This window comes from Alosa sapidissima, chromosome 5 (assembly GCF_018492685.1).
Source record: "Alosa sapidissima isolate fAloSap1 chromosome 5, fAloSap1.pri, whole genome shotgun sequence".
NCBI lineage: Eukaryota > Metazoa > Chordata > Actinopteri > Clupeiformes > Clupeidae > Alosa > Alosa sapidissima.
In genome coordinates this window covers 21,459,330-21,476,588 of record NC_055961.1, presented here as the reverse complement: position 1 = coordinate 21,476,588, position 17,259 = coordinate 21,459,330, and the positions used below count along the sequence as shown (strand labels likewise).

The 17,259-nt window shown below is 42.3% G+C and overlaps 1 long non-coding RNA gene across 1 annotated transcript in view; it reads right to left on the bottom strand.

The window, feature by feature from the left end:
• LOC121708932 overlaps positions 1–16,721 on the bottom strand; it is a 31,264-nt gene extending 14,543 nt beyond the window's left edge. The window contains exons 1-2 of the long non-coding RNA XR_006031799.1: positions 16,317–16,721; positions 10,663–10,774 (exon numbers count right to left, since the gene is read on the bottom strand). This is a non-coding gene — a long non-coding RNA (uncharacterized LOC121708932). The remainder of the gene's footprint in view (positions 1–10,662; positions 10,775–16,316) is intronic.
• Between the last annotated feature and the right edge of the window lie 538 nt (positions 16,722–17,259).

The window sequence follows — 17,259 nt, the reverse complement described above, 5'->3', positions numbered from 1 at the left end:
GTGCCCAGACAATAGGACTTATAATCATTACTTTATTTGGACTATATCCATCTGTTAGCTAAACACTCCTATCTTAAGACCTTTCAAATGATTATGTCAAATAAAAAGAGAGCAGAACGATTTCATTTCATTTTACTGATTACCAAAAAGTATTGTTCAGTCTCGAGACTTCTGCATCATCCTTTGATTGCTACTACAATGCCTTGCCTTGGCTCCCTGAGAGAACCGATTATTTCTGTTCATAAATTAAACAGCCCCATTCCAACTGAGAGGAATGTTTTAAATGGAAAGACAACACACACAAAAAAAAACATCACTACTTTAATAGAACTTTATGAAATGGATAGATTCAACTTAATCATTAATTTTAGATTCTTTCCTTTGAACTGTACCATCCACTGCAGAGCTTGTGTTCGAGTGCTACCAAATTATACAGCAGGCTCCCCTCTCTCTCTAGGCAGCTTCCTCCAGAGGCTTCATTGGGAGGAAGTACTTTTCCTCATGAAAAGGTTACAAGCTTGAAGTAATGCGGACTTTCGAAAGAAAACTGCATTTAGATTAAGAACAGCATTGAATGCAGAATTTTGTTGTCCATGAGCCCCAATATTCATGCCCCAGAGTGTAGCACTGTAGCTGCCTGGCAACTGTAGCTGTTGGCTGCAGCAACTCGAGCTAGGTAGAACCGATTGTTGTTTTTTTTGTTTGTTTGTTTTCATACCAACAGTACTCGGTGATCTCGAGAAACAGAGATCTATTTGAAGAATTGCAGGAATTCTCCTTTAATTGCCAACATGTAAAGAGAATATTTTTTTCTATTTCAAGTGGATCTTTTAGAAACAGTTACATAATAGCCTACACATGGGCAAATATTGTAGGCCTTTAGTACTATACACCACATTATGTCCTGTCAATACTCACAGAGAGGAAATGTAGGCTGAAATTTGTTTCACCAGTAAGTGTGGAGCTGGTGGTTTCAGCAGATGTTGTATGATCTGGAGATCTATAGTACAGTATAGTATAGTATAGTATACTCTTTTGATCCTGTGAGGGAAATTTGGCCTCTGCATTTATCCGTGAATTAGTGAAACCAGTGAAACCACTCAGCACACAGTGATCACACAGTGAGGTGAAGCACACACTAATCCCGGTGCAGTGAGCTGCCTGCATCAACAGCGGCGCTCGGGGAGCAGTGAGGGGTTAAGTGCCTTGCTCAAGGGCACTTCAGCCGTGCCTACTGGTCGGGGTTTCGAACCGGCAACTCTCCACTTACAAGTCCGAAGTGCTAACCAGTAGGCCACGGCTGCTGTCTGCAGAATAGTATACTGTCTTCCCTCTGCTTTTACTGACAACCATAATCAAATTATGGTGGCACATACAGTGATATTATGTCCTCAATAAGAGGCAGGCTCTTGAGTTGAGTAATTACATGCTTACTAACAGTGTAGTGTTGTTTTGTTTCTATGCATAACAGCCTGGGAAGGTGGTGAAATAAATATAACAAACTGCACATTCTCATAGGCATCTAAAGCATTATGTTACTGTAGTTCCAGTGTGTTGCAAGTAAATGAATCAAAGTTGGTCACATCTCTCACATGGTTCAAGCATGTCTTCTAATCTCTGTATAGTGTATTAATTAAATACATGTTTGTTAGATATAACTAATTAACACATCACTGGAGATATTCATACTTTCAAATTAAATTGTTTCAGGTGGTAATAAATTCTAGACTGCTAACAGAGAGAGTGATTCTCTACTGAATAACATGCCTTGATTGTCTGTACGGTATGTGTTTTCACATGGTTTTTAACAAAAGATATCAAGTGACAGGGCTCACACAATCTTCCTACATTATGTGATATAGTGTTAATCCCCAAAAGCATATTTGTTGAAGCAAACATTCTATCTGCTTCATCACATATAAAACAAAAAAAGAATAAAGTTTTTGTTTTCTTTCTAGAGAGTTCCTTTGTTTTCTCTGGTGGAATGCATCTATAGCGCCAAAGGCGAGTGCTTGGCTCCGTCTGTGAACACAGACATGAATTGATTGTGTTCACTAATCTGTGACATAATTAAAATATATTAATGTGGAGCCAGTCTAATATAGTGGAGGGGTTGGAAAGGCTGCTGAGCCAGATAGGGATCTTGTGTTGACTGCATGTGGCTCGCAGACAAATCTGAATTGAGATTTTTCATAACTCAATAAATGTGTGTGTTGCAACCCAGGCTTCAGGCTCATATCTATATAGACTGAAAACATGATAAGGATGCAAGCCACCAAATGAAACCTCCACGATTAGATGTACTCATCTTCAACATTGATCAGGAAAGAATGTCTTGGGGATAAATGGACAAATAAACAAATAAAAAGTACAAAATAAAAATCCAGGTACTAGACGGAGCGGCGTGACTCGCCAGCGCACTGTATCCCAGCACACTTATTTTACATAAATAACAAATAATAATAAAATATTAACAAAAAAAGCTAAACAGACAATTCACAGAAAACGAGAAAAAAACATAATAAATCATGGGCATTGGTGACTCTCCTGGCAATTAACAACATTGTGTTCCTGAACAGTCCATCGCAATTTTGGCCATAACATGGGATCAGGCGCTCCTAAACGTCCAACCAGGCCAGAGCTCCGGAAGCACGGTAGAGACATAGTTCTTTTAGGCAAGTCCCCCCGGTTGCAACGCACTTTGGGCAGTTATCCGTAAGCTATTTTCCTATTCAAGTGAATGGGGAGGCATACAGGAAGGGGTATGTGTAGAGATTACAGCCATATTGGCGTTACGAACTAACCCCATGTATTTCTATGGCGGATTCTTTGAGTGCTGTGTCTCCTCATTAGAAATGATCTGGTAGAGAGCTACTGAGTGTCTGGATGGGCCTGTGTGTGAATGTTGATGGGTTGTCTGAGGGAGAGTTTGAAGGGCAGTGAGTCTGTCTGTGACCACTCCCACTCCTGGTGCAAGTAATTGCCTTTAATAACCCTGCGGCCTCTCGCCCAGTAAATGCACCGCTGTTGCAAAGACTGCATAAGGTTTTAGGCACTCTGCTAGCACGTCGTGCCTAAGCACCCCTTAGCTGTTGTAGAATCAGCATAACCTACGGCCTCTCGGGGCTTATTGCTTAAATATATTTATGGCTGTCAGACCCCCCAATACAGTGCATAACCTATATCAGTTGATATTTTCTCTCGTTTTTTAATAAATCCATTCGTCATGATGTCACTAATGCAAAGCCTGTTCTCAAGACCTATAAAGAACTAAATGCACATTGTTCACTAGACCTGTATTGTATTGGGATACATTAAGAGACTTTCACACCTTCAAAGCTGAGACTAAAAAATCTCACACTCACAAGATAAACAGCACAAAAACATTAAAAACTAATTAAATCAGCTGACTTTCCACCGCAGGGGTGGTACACATGGTGTTTAATTAAAAATGCAACTTCTAAATGTGTCTGGCTTCATTGTTCTCTTTCTTGGATTGGAGGCTCAGTCGTCTAGGGGATGAAAAGCAGAGCCTTCAATTTGTTTCCATAGCTGCACTTTAACACAAGCAGACTCTCCCACCATCACATACAGCTCATTTAATCTCAGTAATGTCTTTCATATCATATACCCCCCTGTTCAATTCAATGACCCTCCTGTTCAATTCATTCTGTACTTTTTATACGTGGCTCTGCTTTCATGACTATCTTTGAATCTACACCCTATCCTGTCTCTCTTTCTCTCTCTGTCTATCTGTCTATCTCTTTCTTTCTCTCTCTGTCTCTCTCTGTCTCTTCTCTGTTTGCATGTCTATAAGGGCCCTTCAGAGCTGTCGTGAGAGTGGATCAGTGCCATTGCCCGTATCACTTTATTTGTTTTGTCACAAAAGCAAATTCTTGAAAATTGACACTTGCTATAACGAGCATCTGTTGCCACCATCTGCAGGCTGTATGCAAATGCCGACGATGAATATTCAGCCCTGTGCCTAGAGAAGGGGGATCTCCTCCTGTGGCTCCTGCTCACTTTACTGATTCAGCCAAGGCAGGATTGGGGAGAAGTGGATTTGCATGCCATTGTGTGCCCCCCTCCTGTTGGAGCAGACATATGTCAAATAAATGCACAACTAATTTGGAACAGTCGACTAGGTTCCTGTAGTGCGGCTCCCGTACACACGTGAGTTGGCATGTTTTGGCAACATCGCTGGCTTCTCTGGAGGGGATGGAGACCCGCCATATCTTGTTGTGGTGTGTGTCACAAACAATATGGTCACATGATGACGATATTCTTTAAAGTCACTCAGGACCAGACTCATTGGACTGAGGTGAGATGATGGGGAGATGATGATACAAAGGAATGCCTGTAATTACTTCAGGATGAGAACATATCAATTACCCTGGCTTTACTGAATACTGAGTTTTGATGAGCTGTTATAGATTCTAGGCATCACCACTCCATAATTGGAAGGCTTTGAAATAGTTATAAATCTGTTCATTGTATTATACACTTGCCTGTCAATTGACCACCATTTAAATGTCAGGCTACTAGGCTACCAAAGTCATATACTATGCTGATATTCCAACAAACTTTAGAAATGTCCATGTCTTCTCCACTGACATGGCTCTATCTCTGTTATTTAAATGTGTTTGGATATTTAATATGGAACATTTTAGCGTGATCTTTTGTTGACACAATCATCACAGAGCACTTTATCCTTGCCTTAGACCCCATGAAAGTATGAGTGTGTTGCACACGGACCAAAAGAAACAATGGCAAGATGAAAGTGTTAGTTTGTCAGGAGGTTCTGTATTTTTAGCCCAATTGCACATTCATCTCCAGCATTTACTCCTTTCATCACTTCCTTCTTTGACAGGAAGTCAGCATGAAAGAGGGTACAGTATCTCTCAGTGATGGCACTTAGCTCACCTACACGTAAACTTCGCACAGACAATCGAGCACACAGAGTGCTTTGATGTATGTGGGAGGGCTCGCAAACCAATGAATACCAAAAGAACACAGTGCTTTTGGGATCAGTCATTTCACCTCTATTAGGGGAAGGGTGTTGTAGCTTTTGTATTCCTTGTGCATGTAGAAACTTGCCCCTAAATAAATGGAATTACCTAGTGTAATGTTGCTAAGAAGCTTTGGCAAGACAATGCATGTATTTATTGCAATTGGAAATGTCATGATATGTTTTAAGAAATAATGGGTGAGATATTGTCTTCTAGAGGAAGATAATGCATGCATAGGTGGAAATATGCCCATGACATGAAGTTGTATTGCCATTATGTTTGCAATATAATGCTTCAGATTGTGTCTGTATTACTAGCTTGTTATACATTGCTTTTGAATACTCAGGTGCTGTTGTTCCTCATTCAATATGAGCATTGTAATTGTTCTGAGAACTCAAACAAAACAAAAACAAAACAGATGTCTCCCATCTACAAACCGAGCTAGCTAGGTAGTATGTCTGCTGCAACCGGGTGGTCCTTCAGGACTTTATTTAGCAAGCCTGTGATCTAAGCTGAGCAAATCTTTCCTAGAGGACATGCACATGAGAGAGAGACAGAGAGAGAGAGAGAGAGAGAGAGAGAAACAAAGAGAAACAGGAAACAAACGCATCTGTCAAGGAGGCCCAGTCACACTGTCGCAATCCCAGCACAACTGCGGAGCTGCAGAGCTATTTCCCCTCATGATTGGTGGCCAAGTGGCAGACAGCAGCCCTGCGCGGGCTCAGGCACCCTGGGAGGCCTGCGGTGCAACAGCGCAGTAAATAGAGGCAGCATCAAGACAGGCCTTTAAGGGCTGCCATCGGCACATTCATAAAAACAAGGACGGGGCCCCGGTTCTCAATCACATCTTAACAAAGTTACAACATAACAGCACTGTAGTGTAATTATGTGGTATACATTAAATTGCAAATGGATGTGTGTACACCACATTGGAATAATAATTGACTTGAGATGTGGCACTTGTGCAGGTCAGCTTAAAAAGTCAATGGATGTGATGCTGGGGGAAAGGGAATGTTAAAAATACAACCGCTGCTGAGGTCCGATTGTGATGGTCAGCATTAACCAGGGCCTCTTCCTGTCACTGAGGGCCGTGCGTTTGGGCAAGATCAGCAAAGCCACCGCATACCGCAGCTAAGGACAAGCCTGCTGAGCGGCCACGAGTGAGTGACATTGAATAGCAATCGTCCGGCCCAAAACACAGGAGACTGAGACCGTGACTCCCCCTTGACCTTCACAGGAGCCAATATCCACAATGCCAGCACACTCGAGTCATTCACATGAGCAGAAGCTTCTAGAACCTCATGCCATTCACATGGACAGAAGCTTCTAGAACCTCTTGCCTTTACAGAGTATGTTAGATACTTTTATCTTAGTGCTCATGTTACAAAGGTGTAGTCTGTGCACTGAGCTGCAAAAATTATCTTGCTCTCAAAACAACTGGAGCTTTTGGCGGTGATTCTTCCCAGATGAGCAGACTGAATATTCATTGTGTATCTGTTGATCCATGTCTATCCTGGAAAGAAGGATGATTAATTTAATCAGTTAGAACATGTTCCTCTCTGTGGTAGGGTCAGCAGCACACAGTTGCTTCCTTTTTAAAAAGTGTGACAAGTGGGGCCCTCATTATAATTCACTGACTTATTATTCATAGCTTTAAATCTTTAAAGCTTTTTTTATGAATATAGATGTGCTTGTTAAACTCCAGTCTCACGCCAACCCTCCAAGAAGCTGCATGTAAGCTGTTGCTTTATCTTTCATTTTCACCCCATATTTGGGTTAAATCTTCAATTGGTCTCACTTAAAGTTTTTTTTTTTTTTTAATAATTTGCCATCAGGTTTACTGAGAAGTGTTTAGACGCGCATGGCAGAGGCCCAAGTCCGGCTGGAGATGCTATAAAGTAGTCTCAGATGCGCCTGACAGAAATACCCCTTACCTCCCCCACCCCTCTCTTTCTGATCTGGCACAAATCCCATCCCCTTCCCCACATCCCTTCTCCAACCCTGCACTTTTATACCAATACAGTTTAGCGCTGGTCAGATTTAAATCACTCGAGAGGTCAGGGGGAAGGGAAGAGATTAATTCTCAGCCATTAAAAAAAGAGGGAAGTGCCATAGCAGTGTTTATTATCTCTACCCCCTTCTGTCTTGTTTTCAGGGGTGCGGTGAAATATGCATGTACGCTCAATATTTCATACGAGCGAACATCAAGGATCCCACTGGAACCAGTGTTGCAGAGGGATGGGAGAGAAACAAAGAAAGAAAGAAAGAAAGGAAAGAAGAAAGAAGGAAAAAGAAGAAGAAAAAAACAGAATGCTGAAGTGCTGAGACCCAATATTTCCTGTCTGCTATCAAAGTGCTGTAATTTCCTCCTGCCTTCAATTGCCTTTTCATGTAGCAGTCGCCGCTGTCAAGTCCCTTCAGAAGGAGTGGGAATACCCCAGGTTCTCTCACATTCCGTCTGACTTGACACCAATTGGTGCCTAAATGAGACGGTTGAATGTATCTGCTATCATCAAGAGCCCATCTGATTCAGTGTGTGTTACAGATTGTGTGTGTGTGTGTGTGGTTCAGGCACGTGTATGTGCCTCCACTTTTTGTCAAGCACTAAGTTGCTACATAATTCAAAGACATTTGGGCTTTTCACAGAACACTTTGGCGCTGGCAGCCCCATGACTTTGAGGGAGACAAATAAATAAGGAGCCGTCTCAAACTACAGGTTGAGCCTGGAACAGGTGTGCCATTGAACTGCAGTGAAGGAAAAGGACTCCGCGTTTCCACGGCTACGGGGAACAAACAGATGGACGTGGCCAGAACCCCCTCTATCCCACAGGAACCCAGCACTCCGCAGCTCAAGGTTTTGCACAAGTTTGTGGTCAAAGGCATTTCATCAGGGGTAAATGAGAAGGTTAGCCTGTGCAAAGACTCTTGATTGAATGTGGTCTCTGACATTCTGGCAGCCATTTTAGCTCTGCCCTCACTGTTCCAGACATGTGCTTTAGTTTGGATAAGTCCTTGATTAAATCAGTCAGGTGTCCTTGGAAAGGCATTCGGTGATCATTTACATTTTCATTGGGCTGCATTGAACATAGGCTAACATCAGGGGTTATAATTATGTACAGAACATGCAGGTCCAGGCCGAACAGCCGTACTTTTTTAATGCTATTTACACTGAAACCATACTGTGGTCTCACCACGTTAAAGATTAATTTAATCTCGTGTCAGATTCCCAGCCGAATGTCTTCTCCAAAAGTTTGCTCGAGCCAAGGATTTAAATTTTTGTCTTTTCCGCTTTATCTGAATCCCACTGATAATGTTCACAGGGAACAACTGGAGGGAAGGTTCCCTTCTTTCGGAAATGGTTACATGTACAACAGTGTGTGTGTGTGTGTGTGTGTGAGTTTGGTGTTGATTATACTTTAACACAACAGCACAATTTCATAATTTGCATTTAGATTCATATATGCCGGTGGACCGAATGGGGCGATCAGAAGCAGCTGCTGCCGTAGAAATCACCTGTTCATAAATATCAGCGAGGGGCAGAACACGGCTCCGCTGTCTCCATGGAGATTAATGGGTAAATGCAACTCAGCAGCATGGAGAAATCATTCCTGTGGACCTCCTACCCTCTCAGCCAGCCTCCCCAACGAGTGAAGAATCCAAGCACAAAAACAACAAATATCCACTCCCCTCACAGGAGAGATGCTCTGTCTGAAAGCCATATTTACAAAAGACATGGTCACAGGGTGAGCCGTCAGAAAACAGCCCAGTCTCACACAATGCGACAGGAAATCTATAAGCCTGAGCATTGAGGAATATAAACCTCTGAAAATCGCCTACAAAAAAGACCCAAAGCTACCATCTTTGCCCATATATAAGGACATCCGGGTACTAACCATGGGAGCTAACAGAAGCTAACTACTTATTGCAAGTTGCACTGCAAGTTGGCTCAAATGTAGCAAAAATATCACAAAGATAGCAAAGATTGCAGTCTTAAAGTACCAAAGATCACAAAACCTACTCGAAGTCAGATAACAAAAGTGTGTAGAGCAAGATGTCTTTTATCAGGTGCATTTAACAGGTGTGATTATTCAAAATCCCCATGTTATTTTCCCAGATGAAAATTCCCAGATCTCCTTATATGGGAAACGATGGCAGATTTTTTTTAAAGGCAGTCTTCTGAGGTCTATTATCTGTGGTTGCAGGGATGACCGTGATCTCGAGGAGAGGCTTTAAAGGTGCAGTCTGTGATTCTGGTGGAAGTTTGCTGATATATTTGAGCTCAATAGCAAGTCAAATTGAGGCAACGTGTTGATTGGCTGGCATTGTTTACTTCTTGGTCCAGGCCATTGTGCTTGTTTCCCATTTAAAGAGCTAAGACTGTGCAAATACTGGACGTATACAAAATGGACGACAAAAAGTTTATGGAAATATAATCATGGACTTCTCCTTTAAGACTGCATATGCTCCCCTGCATCCAGTGGCGTCTTTGTCTTGTCTTTTCCATGTCCCTAGTATACAGGGTGTGTACAAAGCCCCAAAAAACATCTAAAATTACAGAATCAGCGTGCGCTAAATGGTGCAACCCTGAACCACAATCTCAGATCAGGCATCCGCTGGGCCACCACTCTTAAGTCACCGGCGCCACAGACGGGAACCTCAGCTCACATGAAAGAGAGAGGCAGACGCACGGCTGTCAGCCATCAGCAGTTATGATTTAATCAGTCGGATCTCACCTCACTTAGGAGATAACGAGAGTAAGGAGCAAGTCGTGGCAGCGTTGGGGTAGCGATGATGGGGAGGGAGGGAGGAAGGCAGGAGATGAGAGGATGATGCTGACATCGGCTCTTATCTCGGCATCGACGCCTGACGTGAAGCAGCTGTTTCGTGAGCAATGAGGTTTCTCTGCTGTCTCATTAGAACTGCATCATCACACACACACACACCCACACACACACGTGTGTGAATACACACTCACTCATGGAGGACCATCACTCTTGTCATATAGACTGTCCTATGTGTCAGGGAAATTCTGCAAGAAACTCAACGTTCACTCTGAGGTGCATTCATTCACAACAGTCTCCCATGAATTAATGTGCATTCTTTTGTCTTTGATAGGTTGTGAATTTGGATGTGTTTGGATTAAAAAACACCCTGATCATGACACACACACACACACACACTCTTTTATCCTACCATTTTTTCCTCTTTGTTTTACTCTCTCTCTCTGTGTGTCGGCAAAGTACTGACAGGTTGGGGTGCCAAGGTGCTATTCTGTTGTCGCCATGGCGCTCTCATTTTCCTATCATTTACACATCAGCGGGATATGTCACCCTGCTGTCTCCTCCTCCTGCACAGGTCTGCGTGGCACGCTGCCCCAATCCCTTCAGCAGATGGTCTCCCACCATCACAACACCTGTAGTGCTGCCCATGCTTCACTTGCAACCTACTTTCACTTATAGGACAACTGGTAACTGGGTAAATAAAAGCACTGGAATGGCCATAAAGGACAGCTTGTGCTGTGTGTGCATGTGTTTGCATGTGTGTGTGTGTGTGTGTGTGTGTGTACTGTGTGTTTCTTGGTATTGGGGGGGGGGGCAGCATTGCCATTGTCTATGTGTTGTCTCTCTGGTCTGCTTGAATCCTGTTTTCGTACCGGAGTTGGAAGAGAGGCTTAGCGACAGCTGCTGTGCACCCTGGCGTTGTGTAGGAGGACAGTCTGAGTATCCGTCTGGGTCTAGAGCCACCTCCTGCTTCTCCTCGAGCAGCTGAAATGCAGAATACAGAACATGAGTTTGTTTTGTTTCTGTGCCAAGGAAAATGGCTCTCTGGAAAAGGGCAGTGGGGAGTGGCCAAGATGATAAGCTGCCATTTCTAAAGATGCTCAGCGAACATTTCACTTCACTGTGGTCACAGCTTTCTGTTTTCTTTGCCACAGGTTTTCAACCAGTGGTCCATCAAGACATTACAGGTGGTCCCAGACTATGTATTCAATAATGTCATTTCACTGTGGAAATCACGATTTGTAACCTCACACCCCACACAAGTGCTCCTCAGGCTGCCTCTTAGTCAAAGCGGTGGTCCCAGGGACACATTTGAAAGCCCCTGCCATACAGACATTTGAATATGTGGTAACACTTTACTTGACAGTATCGACATAAGAGTGACATGACACTGTCATGAACATATGACACTGTCATGACACATGAACCCTAGCCCTAAACCTAACCCTAACTTGTTATGACAAAAACCGAATGTCACTTAATGACAGAAGCGTTATGTCATAAACGTTTATGACTTGTTTATGACACATTCATGACAGTGTCATGTCACTCTTATGTCGATACTGTCAAGTAAAGTGTAACCGAATATGTTTTCTCTTGGTGGTTCCTAATTTATACTTCAATTAGTCAGAGTAAAGGTCCTGCCCACACTCAGCAGCAGATCAGCTGAACGGGCAGGGTGAGGGTGTGGGGGGTTCCTATAACACACATATATATACCAATCCCATCAACACTCCAACTAATAGTATGTTTTATGGCATCATTCTAAGTGTCGTTGTTACTTCTGGTAGACAGCGAGTGGCTGTTATATGCTTAAATTGACATGGCAGCTAGCCCAAGTTGAGGTAAGCAGTGGCGTGCTATAAAAAGTTATCTATAGTCTTCTGTTGTTATTATGGAGGAAAGGTCCTTCGTTTCTTAAAAGAAAGGGAATTGTGAAATGTTATCCAATTACTTTAATAGCCATTTAAACTCATAAACATAGGGGGTCATTGCACTGATTGTGATTTTTAATGGCTATTGCTTTTCCAATAGCCACAGAAACATGATTCACCTTGATTCTTTAACTGCAACATTCAGCCAGTGGCTGCAGGGTTTCTCTTTGCTTTGCAGATAGTGAATTGTAATTGTGCATTTAACAGCTTTTTTCAAACAGTAGTTCATTCAGTCATTCGTGTTCTCTCAAAATTATCTAATTGTAAAATGTATCTTAACATATTTCTGAACACTACAAGGACCAAGAACTTCATTCACTATCTCTAAAAAAAAAACTGATTCTGGTCTTCAATGACAACTATGAAAAGATAATGAATGGAAAAAAAGCTGAAACACTTCCATCAAAACTGAAAATTCTAAAGATTGATATACTGCAGGCTATGCATAAAGCAGAGGCGGATTACACAACTGTGCAGTATTTGATATCAATCTCAACAGACAGACAGAATAAGAGACTTCCAGTGCCAGGTGGTTGCAACCTGTTGCAAATGTACAGTATGCATGCATCCTGTTTTTTAATTCTCTAGTCTGGTGCAACTTGTTTAGTAAAGCATCAGAACATGTACTGAGCACTGATGTATTTTTCAGGTGCAATCAATAAACTGGCACAAAAGAACCATGACGGAGAAGCTTGGTGAGACTAATTTCAATTTTCCTCAGATGCCCTCAAAGCAACTGAGGGGGACAGACATCCACTTCTGGTCTTCAAGAAGGAATGCTTTGTACCACAACACTGGAGTTTCTTTTCTTCATCAAAATTGATTTTGACTCGACGTGTGATGTTTCAAAAATCCCTTTTTGTCCCTCTCCACAGACATAGTCTTTTCACTGCCCACAATTAACATAACATTCGTCACCCCAAACAACGTGCCCACCCACCTATTCAGTCGCTCGTTCCACCTGTGTCTCCCCAACTGACCTAAATCTGTTTCCTTCATCCCTACGGTTCCATTGTGGCTCTTGAATGAAGTCATTATTTAAGGCAATGCAAAAAAGGATTCCGTGCTATGACCTGTCACCCTCTCTAAGACAAAACACTGCCCCCTGGTGAGCCCTCTCCTGATGGCAGCCCAGCCCAGCACAGCGCAGCGCCCGCCCCACACACCATCCAATCGGCACGCTCCTGCTCCGGTTTGGGAATTGCGGAGGAGAGGAGACATCCTCCAACTGCTCATCCATTCCCAGGTCTCCAGCAGGGCCTCCATCTTCTACGCACCTCATTTAGAAAAACATTAGTGGAACAGGAGTGCTGAGATTATAGCGTTGTCCCATGTAGGCTTGTCGTCCCAAAAGTCCTGCAGTACTTTGTAAGGTCAAATCCCGACAAATGTGGTGTTTCTGTTTGTTTGGAGGAAGGTGATAAAGGACCATCAGCAATATATTCCTAAAGGAGGGTATCTGTGTCAGCCATATTGCCCTTGTTACAATATAATTACATTGGAACTTCATCAAGTTCAATGCAACCATGTATATAATAGTGTTACAAAAGTAATTGTATACTGACATTCCATTACAGATTAAATACATAACATTAGGGTTAGAACTGGGATTAATTCTGCAAGTGTAAATTATGTTACGTGCTGATATTTGATATATCACATTGTACTTATTGTTATAATTACAATTTAACAAGGGCTGATGATACTGATCTAAAGACCAAAGATTGGCATGCAGAATATCAAAAATTTTGATAGCAAATTTTAATGTAGGCTAAACTTCCAGGACCTAAATCAAATCAGGAAGCAAACAAGAAAATGGGCAAAAATATTAATAGTGCTCACTACTTACCTTTTAACTTAATAGGACCAGTGCAATTAATATAGCACTGACCAACATGCTACTGAAGTTCTAAATTACTATCAAGCTCAGTGTAATCAGGATACCACCAGCTGTGGAATATCTCTTCAGAAGAACCGATTCAATGGATTGGACAATTAGTTCATGAATCTAATAAATGTAAGGACATCACAGAGAGGGGTCTTCAAGAGGCACACACACACACACACAAGGGGATAATGGAAACTCATGTTGTTCCAGTGGGCTAGAGTCCAGCCACATTTGGCTGATGCAGAGAACAGAGGATCTTGGTTGAAAACAAATATGTTTATCCTTCTCCTCAAAGGGCAATGGGCAAAGGGCACACTGATGTGATCACACACACACACACACACACACACACACACACACACACACACACACACACGCACGCACAGAGACACAGACAAACACACACACACACCTTCCTCAGAAAAACAAATCAAAAACTTAAGGATTTGGTACATTGTAAATCTTCACAGCCTCTCTCAGCACAACCCTGGATTTTTGCTCCAAGCACAGGGAGAATAAACACAGCAGCAACAGATGAGGACTTGTGCCTGCAGTCAGTTACTATAGTTACATGTCTCAGAGTTGGACGAAGATTTGAGGATACTGGTAGATTGGTACATTTGCACTGTCAATAGCTGCTCATGGTGTGTGACTAAATTATAATGATTTGCAACATGACTGCATCCTTCGCCTAAGTGCAAGCCTTGTCTTCGCTGTGCATGTGACATTGTCGCTTGAATGGAGACTGTCATGGTCAAAATGGGGATTAAAATGGTCATTTTACAAAGGGCTTTTCCTCATACCGGCAGAGATATTTGGTGATGAACTGACAGCTGGTCAGGTAACGGTCTAGGAAGCAGGCCCCAACTGTGTTCACTGTAACGCACTGTATATTTAAATACAGCTCAGGGCATAAACAAATGAAGATCTATTTTCTGAAGCCTGCAAACCATACCATCCCTGTGATTATGTAGGCCTACACTGCGTGAGACGTTCTCTGAACTGCATGTAATGCCAACGCCGAAGATTTGTTATGTATCAATTCATTATTCAAACAACATGGTTTACCACTTTAGTGATGTAAATACACAAGTTTATAGGTGACAGTGAATGAAATGATTTTACACAAAGGGAGAAAGGATAAAAGAATGTCACCAAATCGCCGGAGTGTACTTAGTCCATGGCAAGGTGATTGTGCCCTTTAAAAAACAGTTCTTTCCCAGAGCACACTACTTTGAAATAAATTGTAAAAATCCCTGTGAGCTCAGCTTACTCCAATATATCAGACTTTCCAAGCTGTCACATGCCGTACATCATATTAATAGGGGTAATAATTTGAGACCATTGTGTTTGACCTGACATGGGCAGATTTTTTGCTTACTCAGGCGATGGTATTAGTTGTCACATTGGATGCGGATGGAAAGGTCAGCAAGTGACAGTCTGCCATAGAAATACTGCTTTAAAACTCCTTGCAGCACGTGGTTAGGTTACGTGGGCCCTCTCTCCAGCTGAATATGCACATAGGCTTGGCACCCAGTGACACATCGCAGGCGCCTCTCATAAAGAATTGTATTACTTTTTTCATTTTCTCTCTCTCTCTCTCTTCCTCTGCCGGACTCTCCCGCACGTTACCTCTGACCCTCCCTTTCTACATTGTTCTTCATTTTACGCACGGCGTGCCCTCGCACTCCATCCCAAATGCCGAGCAGCGATTCTTTAAAGAGCTCCATTAGCCAAGCCGCGCCGGAGTGAGGAGGCGCGCTGAATCCTAATTTGGTTCTTATCTCTGTAGAGCCGCCGCAGAGATGGCTCCGTGTTTTATTCCCTCGCCGGTCAAGCCTCACGCCGTCGCCAGTAATCTAATATTCTATTAGCTTCTGTGATTCATGGTGGTGCGCGCGTGTGCAGCCATGGTGGGTGGGGGTGCAGGGTGTGGCTGAAAACAGAAATGTAAATGTGCCAACATGGTCGCCACGGTAAGCACTGAGAGAGATGTGATGAAGCTTTGACAAGTGGACAGCTAGAGCAATTATGTACACGTGTGTGGGAGTGTGATCAGGAAGGAGAGACAGAGAGGAATGAATAGAAAAGCATAACATAAGCTAATTATGTGAAGAAGACATGTTTAGGTTAAAAAAGGGCAAAAACTCATTACAAAACATAGTCTATTTTGTAAGAACTGCTTATGAGGAAAATGAGGCTGGCAACAAATTCAAAGGCTGCCAGAAGTGGGTGACTGCAGAAGTTAGAAACCAAAGTCTCCTTAAGAGCCATAAAATCATCAAAATAACCACAACTTCATAAGTTCTCTTCCCTCTTCCCCTCCTCTTGGCAACGTGCTTTTTATAATGGTTGGCACATCACATTGTAGCCTACAGGCTTCATACACAGCTTTCTAAGGACATAGTATACAGATTCACACAAAAACACATTAGACATTGATACAACTGTTCTATGAATCAGTGTTAAAACAACCACTGTGTGAAAACTAAACACTAACAACACTGGTCAAATCTGTAGAAGCTGACTACTCGCTGGAATAGTTTCTGGGCTCAGGCAGTTAAAAGACTGTCCTACTGGAATGCAATTATCTTAACTCTTAAAAGGAGGAATCATAACTCCAGTATGGGAGCAGCAGAGGATTATTCTGTTGGTGAACATCTATAGGTACGGCTAAATGTCTGTGTAAATGATTATGTCTTACCTGCCCTGGTCTGATGGTGATGATAGTCTCACTTGTGGAGCTGCTCCTTTACATCTCTTCTACATGGGTCCTGCTATCTCCTCTGTCACATTATTTCCACACTGCTGTGGTGTCTGTATGCCCTCATCTGCTGTGCATAGCTCCACTGCCATCCAGTGGATGTATAAAGTAAAGAACATTCTTAAAACAAATACATTTTCCGAGTTGTACATTTTCAGGGCTGTTTTTACAGTCCTGAAAAGTTTAGTCCAAAGAAAAATAAAAGGAAAATACCACCTCTAAAAATAAAAATGACAAAAATGTCTCCTCTAAAAATCTATAATGCCGGCATGTTATGAAAGCTATTATTTACATAGCAGGGAAAGAATCAACAACATGCAAAAAAATGTGTAATGCATCCATGGAGTACTTTCACTCTTTTGTACACCCCAAAGGTTGCACTCTGCAAGTCTAATCCAATAAACTTCAAATCCAACTATTATACTACTAATGATAACATAATAATAAAACTTATATAATAACTTACTTTATGTAGCACCTTTCAAGGTACCCATGCGTTTTATAAACTCGATTGCTGTCCTTTCAGTGTGTATGCACAGAAAACAAAAGAAAGAAAAAAGATAATGTTATGCTCCTTAGCCTTGGCTCTGTATGCCAATACATGTTTGTTTAGTTCAGCATATTGCTCCTCACACGGTTCCCTAGCTGTCCAATTTGAATCTGTTTGCTTGAAAAGAAAAGAAACACAATCCTGGCTTCGTCAAACATTGTGGTTTGGACTGAGCCACACCCAAATATGCAAATACTCAAACTATGACTTTCACCTGATTCGTTATGCCAATATGACATCTTAGTCTTACTTTTCACATTACTCCAAATATTCAGTACACTCCCTGGGAGTGTCGTCTCTGTTAAACGTTTTAGTGAAGGCACTAACTTAGGC